Source organism: Suricata suricatta, chromosome 2 (assembly GCF_006229205.1).
Source record: "Suricata suricatta isolate VVHF042 chromosome 2, meerkat_22Aug2017_6uvM2_HiC, whole genome shotgun sequence".
In the NCBI taxonomy this organism is placed as follows: domain Eukaryota; kingdom Metazoa; phylum Chordata; class Mammalia; order Carnivora; family Herpestidae; genus Suricata; species Suricata suricatta.
This window is the reverse complement of record NC_043701.1, coordinates 16,329,023-16,338,839: the sequence shown is the minus strand read 5'-3', so window position 1 is coordinate 16,338,839 and position 9,817 is coordinate 16,329,023. Positions and strand designations below refer to the sequence as shown.

Genomic DNA, 9,817 nt, shown 5'->3' with positions numbered 1-9,817 from the left:
TTGGCACAGTTATGTTACCATGAATATAAGGACCCATCTGGAAACTTGAATACTCTAATTAATGTTAAGCCTACAATACCTAAATCCCTTTGTGTGACACTGGTGGAATCTTGGTATATTCATTTTCTCTGGCTGCTATAGGAAATTATCAGAACTTGGCTTAAAGCAATGTAAAACTGTTCCCTTATAGTGTGGTGGTTCAGAAGTGCAATCTGAATCTTACTAGGCTACCGTGAAGATATCACCTGGGCTGCATTGCTTCTGGAGGCTCTAAGAGAGAATCTGTTTTCTTGCATTTTTCAGCTTCTCTGGCCTTCAGGCATCCCTTGGCTCACCGCCCCTTCCATCTTCAAAGCCAACAATGACCAGTTAAGTCCTTGTCACATCGCATTACTCTGATACTGAGTCTTAAGGACACTTGTGTGGCATGGGGCCTGACTGAATAATGCAGGATAATCTCTCTAAAAGGTCAGTGGATTAGCAACTTTAATTACATTTGCCATCTGATTTTATTTTCCCTGAATGAGAACTTATTCAGAAATGCCAGGGATTCGAATGGGGACATCTTTGAAAGGGGACACATTATTCTGCTTAACAAACTTAGTGCATATAAACATTAAGGATTATAAAAATCATAAAATTAGCCAAAGGGGTATTATGAATAGTTGGTTTCTTAAAAGATGAGTCTTAAGATACTATAATTAGATTAATTTTTATATAACTGGAATTACTTAGGATGGGCACACCGCTGTTTTGAAGGAGAATGAAACATGGATGAGTTACATTACTTGTTCAAGGCCATGGACCTGGAAGAATTGAGATTAGGATCCAGAGCACTTTCTACTAAGATAGAACTGTTGCATTTCACTTAGGAATCCAGGTTATTTTGTAATAGATTGTGGAACAAATCTGTCAAGTGGTTAGCATTTGTTTTTAAATTAATGAAGCCTAAAATCATAAATTTATATTACTAAGATAATATAAATGTGAGTTCCTCCTTTAATGTCGGTCAGATGATCATTCCTCTAAATACGTGGTTCAGTGGGTATTCCAATGCTGAAGGTGACCCGATTACAAGAGACAGATGTTCCCAGATGTGGCCAGGTACATATTTACGCAATTCATCCCATTGCAATAGGGTAGTGCTGTGTGCAGACTACATCATTCTTTTTGTGAAAAGCTGAAGTTTGCTATTTGATGATTTCACCACACAGAAGTGTGCACGTAAATAGGCAAGTTATTTTTAAGTGAGTCAAGACGGTCACTATTAAGGAAATATATAAGCATTTGCAATGATAGGAGCAGACATAGGGTAAGGTGATTAGAGACCGAAGATCTTCTCCAAAAGAACCATTCATCTACAAACTCACATTGTTTGGAATTGTATTATGAAGTATTATCTATACTAGAGAGTCACTTTTATTCTTCAAGGCGAACCGAAAGCTAAACAAATACTCCGTGTGTTTATACACCGTCACATAGAAATGCTTAAAAAATGCTGTCTCCTTAGTGCTGCTGTGCTTTGTAAAAGTGGCATAGAAGATGCTATTTATATCTTTAATAAAACATTGAGATTAATTTTTCTGGTTCACCATGGATCCATTCGGAGAGACACTGTGGCATGCTGGCTTTGAGTATTAGACCCTGACCCTTATCCTTAACGGCTAGATTGCTCTACATTTCAGTTCTTTCCTCCACACAATCACCACACCCCAGAGTCTCTTTTGAATACGTTCTTTTCATTTGAACCATCAGGTTTCTAAAGAGGGTCCTCAGAGAGAACTGTCACCACCCCAGGGAGAAAGCGAGCAAAAAGAAAGAAAGAAATAGAAGCGCTTTCAGGACTATTTTTGTTTTCGCTCCTTAATTACTTACTTTAAGAGCTCAGTGCAGTGGGTTCACAAGCTGCTTTTGAGGAACTGAAAACTTTCAGGTTTCAGTATGAGAGCCACGGTGTTATTAACAAAGGAGCTCAAAACAACGGTGGCTCCTTGCCATTTCCTGACAGCTTAGTTTCCCATCCTCTTGCGGATGTATGTTGTGGTGGACACAGGGAGCTATTTACTAGTTGCCTTTTTCAGATCTTGGGTATTGGTTCCATTAGGAAATCTAATTTCATTTGGTTAGTGCCTTTTTCACAATTTCTTCCCATATTTCCTCTGTCCATTCTAATCTCTTTCCATCCACTGCGATAATTTTTTAGAACTTATTCTTATATCTCTTTCTTTGTTAGTCCGTTCACTCAGTGCTTTACTTTTAGGTCGCAAGTTAAATTCACCAGTGATATCTCCAGATTAGAACCAAAAATAACAATCCGAAGTTCTGGAGAGGAGGGAGAACAAAATTAGAAAGTTTGCCAATTCTGACATTTCAGAGTTAAGTCATCCTCATTAAGGGGGCATAGTGAAAAATGTTTTTAATGTGTTGAGATTATTTTTAATGATATATAAATAATGTATTTATCTTATTATGCATATTAGTGTTCTGGCCAAAGGTAATAAGCCCAGTGCCAAAGGCAACTCATATTTTAATATGAGTTTTAAAATTCTTCCCTGACAATTATTATCATATTGGTATGGTAGTATCCTGAGAAACATTCTCTAGAGTTTTAAAGAGTTAACCACATCAAATACAGTTGAGATTGAATATGGTTAGTGAAAACTGACTTGGTGACTGGGAGAAGAGGTCTATTGTGCAAACAGCTCAGCCATAATAACCTCAGCCCAATTTATAGGAAGTGTTATTAGGTTTAAAAGAGCTAGGAGGAAGGGCACCTGGGTGGCTCAGTTGGTTGAGCCTCCGACTTTGGCTCAGGTCATGATCTCATGGCCCATGAGTTCAAGCCCCACCTCGGGCTCTGTGCTGACGGCTCAGAAGCCTGGAGTCTGCTTCTGTTTCTGTGTCTCCCTCTCTCTCCACCTCTCCCCAACTCGTTCTCTCTCTCTCTCTCGGTCTCTCTCTCTCTAAAGAGTAAATAAACATAAAAAATTAAAAAAAAAATAAAATAAAAGAGCTAGGAGGAGCATGATTCAGACCAGACATGTATGTATGTATGCGTGTGTGTGTGTGTGTGTATGTAAATTTAAGGAGTTCAAGTTTTAAACATACACAGAAGCATTAGGAGGTAGAGATTTGGGGTCAAGATTATCTGGTGAATCTCAAGCCAATCTATAGAATGCATAAGAACAGAGGAGCAGTTGGGCCTGAGAGAATGCTTAAAGGTGATTAGGCTTGGAACTGGAAAACATTTGAGTCCATCCCATGAACAGCAACTGTATGCCAGTTCTAAGTAACATTACCTTCATCCCTAATGCTATTATGTAATTAGAATAAGCTGTAATAGCCATGACTAAGAGTTTTCTTCTTAAGAAACTACAGAAATGTCCATGTGCCAGAGGCTCTCATTGCTAAGTGACTTTGCAGTCACCTTATTACTTCCAAAACACAAAACAATACAAAACAAATTAGTGAAAGAAAGCAGAGAGCTACAGAGTAATTAGTAGTATATTCTAGAGACAGTACCTCAGACAAAGAGTGTGTAGAGGTGCTCCTATCCTGTTCTAGGCTTCTCCATTAACCAACTCTGGAAATTAGACATGGAGTCCAAAGACTTTTAGCTACATTTGTCCACCCTGGATACTAAAAGCATGAGCCCAAGGTTTTGGTAGATGGTGTAGGGGAGGAAAAATGATATCACCTCTACCATTCTAGGTTCTGGGCTGAGACCCTCTATAATAAAAACTGAATAGGAGAACAAGTGAATGTTTAATAACAGGTATACCCCCAGAATACGTGGGGGACACCCAGGAAAAGTGAGTGACTCTCCTGAAATGGCCTAAGCTATCACCTTTAATGACATCTCCAGCTAAAGACCAAAGAAGATCCTGGGTGGGGGCAGTAAAACCAGTTGTGCGGGGTTACCCAGATGAACACAGTAAGTGAGGATCAGGTTGTGATGCAGATTGAAGCCCTTGACTTCTCCACTGATAACAGTTTCTAGAGATTTAGTCATCCTTCTCTTCCTGGTACAGAGAGGGAGACACCTCTATAAACGGAGACCTCGCCTATAAATGTCTCTGACAAAAAAGGTAACTTCTACCCAGTTTTCAGAGCTTCCCCTGTATCTGCTGTTTCTTAAAAATAACTAGTTCAAAATAATCAGTATACCAAAGACACATATTTGCGAGTAGCATATTCAGCTCCCCTTCATTGGTCATTAATAATATGTGAAGGTTTAATAATGCCTTCCCAGTGATTGCTTATCTTGTTTACATGAAACTTGCTCAAGAAAGAAACCTTTCCAGGGGATTACCATCAGGCAGGAGAATCTGTGTACTCGGTACCCTGGCATCGATATCCGGAGAGCATGTCGTGTCCGCTGCAGAGCTGAGGTTAGATTTTCACTGGTCGCTATTGAAGATTCTCAATGATTACCAATACATGCATATTTGGCATGCTTTTTAAATGAACTCATTTTCTAGGAAAATGTTGTCAATAAAAGCCTTGTAGGAATGGAGCGCACACATTGATTTGCCTGGGCCCTTGTCTTGCCTCATTCCTTTCTGCAGGGATTTAGAGAATACTGCCCAGGAGATTTTGTAAAGGAAGGAAGCCCTTATGCCCCGAGCCCAGTTACCTTGCTATATACATGAGGAAGAAAGGACAAAGTGTCTAGGGTCCCTCTTATTAGGCCCAGGAGGTCAAGGAGTGCTTTAGGAATACTTCTTCTGGAAGTAAGGGAGACAGTCGGGTCTGTGTGGAGAGATATGATCAGACACAGTCAGTGTGGGTCTTGCTGGCCACACCACAGCTTCCTGCATCACCGTGACCTCCCGCACTCTCATGAAGTAGGGGGTACATCGCATTTAGTGTGGAGACTGTTCTGTGTTGTGGTGGTTCCAGGATACCATTTTTGAGAATGTGTTACCATTTCCACCTTTCCCTTGAAGGGCCCTTCCCGCCCAAGAACAGGGCTAAGTATGTGATCTGAGAAATTATGTGAATTCCCATGAGTCCATGATGAGCTCCCTCTAAGTTCTAAGAAATGAATGTCTTTGTGGAGTAAAAGGATCTTGAGTGTTCCTAGACTACTGTTTCCTGCACGAAAGGCCATGGATTCAAATCATTTAGAGCCCTGTGCACAAAGAAGAGCCTGATAGGAGTTTCACCTTGAACTTGCTAGAATCTTATCTCCACTTCAGACTCCAGCACCCAGCTTAGAAGGCTGTGGAAGGAGGAAGTTTAAGCTGTTTGTCAAAATACACCCCGCGGTAGATGCTGGTGAAATGTTTCAGGTTCTCCTTGTGTTAGAGGTTACCTCCTGGCAGGAGGAATGCACATCCACCAAACGCCTTCCTAAGTAAACACGCGTCCCCGTGGCCTTTTCCTCCCGCATGCTTGCCGCTGATTTATCACCATTGCAGCTGCGTCACATTTTGCAGGCCAGCGTTTCATTCCCCCTCCCTCCCCGCTTCCTTGCATTCCCTGTTTGAAAAAGAGCTCTGTACTATATTTTAAATATGTTAGATTCAGCAGCAGTAAAAGTTTTCAGGCTGTGGACAACACTATCCCTGCTAGGAGAGGGAGGCTTTCACACAGCTGTGATACCGAACTTTGAGGAAAACGGAAGAGGAGAAAAAAAAAAAAACAGCCAAGCATTGTTTGTTAGACTGTCTCCAAACACTGTCTTCAGAATGATTCTCATTTGTGTGTGGAAACTCCTCCTGAAGGGTCTGAAAAAGAAAAGCTTAGGATTTTCTAAGAGAAAAAGAGATCATCTTTTCTGGCTAAAGAATACAAGCATTTCAATTACTCTAGGACAGTTCCTAGGGAAAACACATTACTCTCAAAAGAATAGTGTGTCTATTATGAGGCTTATTAAGATTTCGGAACAGCGAGGGAGATTGAAGAACCCATTTTAGGCAGCGATGGTCACCAAGTGGAGGGTCTCTTTTAGCCCAGGATTGTTATATTTGAAACTGAGGTCAAGGAATAGCAAAGTTCCTTTGGTAGACGTTAGCCAACTTGGCCTGCCCTTCCCAATGCTCCTGCTGCTTAATGTGGTGCTTTCCTAGTTCAACTCCTGAACCCTCTGTGTGAGTGGGAGAGGAAGAAGGCATGACCTCCTGCTCTTGGCCCATTTCCCTCAAAGAGATCACTGTTCACCTTCAATTTCTTTCTTGGTTCTTTGAAAGCAGAAAATTAAGAAAATGTTATGGCCGCCACACCTGGTGGGAAATCACTTGAATTGAACTTGTCACCCTCTTAATCCACTTATGATGATAGAGTGCTGATTTGTGCATCTAATTACTGAAGCCTAATTATTGCTGCACTGAAATCAACATGCCACAATAAAATATGCACCACCTTCCCAGGAATGAGACGTGCCATCCTCCTCCTCCTTACGTTAGGAGTGACCTTATTTATAGTCTTAATCAAAAGGGAGCTTTGTCAAAGATTCAAAGTCATCTCTTTCAGATATGTTAGCTCTTCAGCACTTGCCTAAAACTAGCTTTATGAGGTTGTAGGTAATGAAGTTTGGCTTCACAAGTGGAAATTACTAATTTATTAGTGTTCTTTGAGGTGGAAAATAGCCATGCAGATAAAGGAGAACACATAGATGCATTCTACAAAGTCTTTAAAAAGCACTTTTGAAAATGTCCCACACCATGGGTTACTAATAAATGTAGACGCTATATGGCCGGAATTGGGATGTACCTTTTCTCTCAGAAAGGGAACTGGCGTAAGAAATAAAAATGAAAGGGGCACCTGGGGGGCTCAGTCTGTTTAGCCTCTGAATTGTGGTTTTGGCTCAGGTCATGATCTCACAGTTCATGAGTTTGAGCCCCGCATCAGGCTCTGTGCTGACAGTGCAGAGCCTGCTTGGGAATTCTCTGTCTCCCTCTCCTTCTCTGCCCTTCCCCTGCTTGCATTCTCTCTCCCTCTCTCTCTCAAAAATAAATACATAAACATTAAAAAATAAAAGCAAAATGCTCAGAATGCACACGATCTTTTATGAAGAAGAACTAGAAGAGGAAGAGAAGAGGAGGAAGGTTTGAGGGTGGTCAGTATTACAGTGGATTATGTGGAACATGTGTACTGCATGGTGTTGACAAGCAACATCCTTCCCACCCGCAAGACTCAGCCTTAAATATTTGGATTCGGGAGGTCAGAGGCATGATCCAAGACTCTCTGTTTTAAAATCTTACAATTGGTTTTAAATCTTTAAAATCGTAATAGTCTTATAATTATATCTTAGGTGCTATATACCAGGCATTCTTCTGAAAGTTTCACATGAGTTAGCTCTATTATTCCTTCCGACAAGCCCAGGGGATAGTACTACCACTATATCCCTTCTACCGGGCAGTTATATAATTTTTCCAAAATCACACTGTGAGTGGCGTGGCTTTGAGTATGCCTACAAAAAAGTGTCCTCGGTCATGACCTAGAAGAAGAAAATGGACATCATTGCTGATGGTTCGGCAAAAATGCTACCTCCATTTGCAACTCCTTTCCAAGAGGCCATGAGTCTAGTGACTTCCTTTGAACCCAGTAGTAATTCAGTTACTCACAGACTCTGTTTTATTCAAGTTTAAGAACATATCTGCTAGCTTTCATTGGCTTTTTGCTTGTATTGCTCTTGTTGGAATGTGGAGCCTTTTTTATAAGGAGACATCAATGATATGAAAGAAGAAATCAGCAACAGATCACTGGTTTTTCTTCTTCATGACTAGACAGGGACCCATTCCCCTTTACATTTCTGCTTTGATGTTGGGGGGGGGGCTGGTGGGTGTGTAGTCGGTGGTCAAAAAGATTCAAGCAACTCCATGTGTTTACAGAGGTTTAGTAGAAATAATGGAGGAAGGAAGGAAGATGGGAACTCATTTTTAAAAGAGCACCTAAAGGAGAGGAAGTGACTAAATCAGGTTGTTAATGTAATCGACCAAGTATTTGGGGATGCTGGGACCAAGAATAGGGAGAGCTGTTTTTATTTTCTGACAAATATCTTATAATCTTCTGGTGATGGCAGGATGTAGGGGGGGTGGGGGGAGGCAGGAGGAAGAGCCAAGGTGTTGTGGTGCATTATTTCAGGATGACTTCAATAGAGCAAAATCAAGTTTAGTCACATCCTGCTTGGTGGTAGCTCCGAGTTAACAGACCAGGCAGAAACTTGTAGCTATAGGATTTCCATTTATCAGTGAATTTATATTGCTGTATAAACAATTGTCTTGACTGTCAGCTACTACATAGGTGTTTCATATGAGTGTCTTTACTTACAAGTAAGACAGAAAGCTTATACAGAACAAGGACGCTAAGATTTGCTATTCTAAGTGCTCTTTGACACCTCCCAGAACATGGGCATCAAAAATTGAACTGCACTGAATTGGACGTACTAAAGCCAGCTTGTTCCTTGTTTGTCTTTGTGATACAAAAGGTGATGTATCTAATTCTGTGTTATTCAGTCTAAGGTTCCGGTGCCTTTCATTTGATTGCAAAAGGCAAATGAGAGAAAATGCAGTCTTGTAGAACATCCAAAATTGATGTATATATAAATATACTTTAGCAAAAGCAAGTCTTGTACTCAACTATACTTTAGAGTCATATATCATTGTGCCTTTATCAAATGGGTTAGTATCCAAAAACAAGAAGTACGCTTGTTGGAAGCAATGTCTTATTAAAACGAAGAAATAAAAACCTAAGGCTGTTCTGAACACAAAAAGTTTGCATCTTAATTCTTTTCATGGAGACCCCAAATTCCAGGAAGTGCCATAAATACTTTGTAACCTAATCCCTATTCCTTGAAGAAAACATGGGCACTGTAAAACGCTTAAAATTAGGGGGAAAAAAAGATTACTTCTGTAACACATTTGCCAATATCCCAAAGAAATAAGCAATCCATGACTAGTTTGGCACGATGACATGCTTACAAAGCATAGCGGATTTATTCTAACATTCCCCCACCTGGAAAAACTGAGCTTAAGGCTCTTCGGCAATGGAGAAGCAACACTGTGTTCTTCCCAGTGTGTCATGTCACCTTCACAGCAATCATGTACTTGCAGGAATGGGACTGGGTGGCGGTGGTGCTGCTGCTGCTGGTAACTGTATCAAGGTTCTGGTGTAGAAATTGCAGATGGAGAGCTGGGCTCTGGGGATGGATGTGGAGGAGCCGAAAGGAGCCTGGACAAAAGGCTGTCATATTTGCTCAGAAGAACCGCCAAATCAGAGAGCAGAGGAGATTTCATTGGAGGAGCGCCTTCAACAGCAACTAATCCTGTCATACTGAAAGAAAATTGTAAATGTTCTCTTCTCCAGAAATTGTCCGCCCATTGCAGCTAATCGCACTCACACGCAGGAAAACAGACAAGATCTCCTGCGATACCCAAGGCGCCTGGGCGCAGAGACCCGCTCCAGAGAGGCAGGGCGCGCGCGCACACACACCCACACCCCCAGCCACCCACCCACCCACCCACACACCCACACACACACACACACACACACACACACACACACACACACGCACGCACACACACGCCAGCCTGCGGGTTGGCTAAGAGCCGGGAAACCGCAGATCCCACTAGGAAATCGTCCGAGGCACCGAAGTAGGTGTTGTCCCCCGCACTAATCACTACTTCCCCGGGCACTTCGGCGGCGGCGAAGAAATGAATCCCGCCCGGCTCGCGGGTCCATCCAGGTCTCCGTCCTATGTTGCTGTCCAGACTTGTCGTCTCGGTGAAAGCCAGGTTTGAAAGTCCTTCTTGCGTTTCCTTTGGTGGCTTGGTGTGTGGGGGGGGGGGGGTGGAGGGGTAGAGGGGGGGCA

At 41.9% G+C, this 9,817-nt stretch overlaps 1 protein-coding gene across 1 annotated transcript in view; it reads left to right on the top strand.

The window, feature by feature from the left end:
* The first annotated feature begins 412 nt into the window (after window positions 1-412).
* The window catches only part of CHRM2 (cholinergic receptor muscarinic 2), a 150,884-nt gene continuing 141,479 nt past the window's right edge, over window positions 413-9,817 (top strand). The window contains exon 1 of the mRNA XM_029955430.1: window positions 413-468. The gene's annotated coding sequence lies outside the window, so the exon portion shown is untranslated. The remainder of the gene's footprint in view (window positions 469-9,817) is intronic.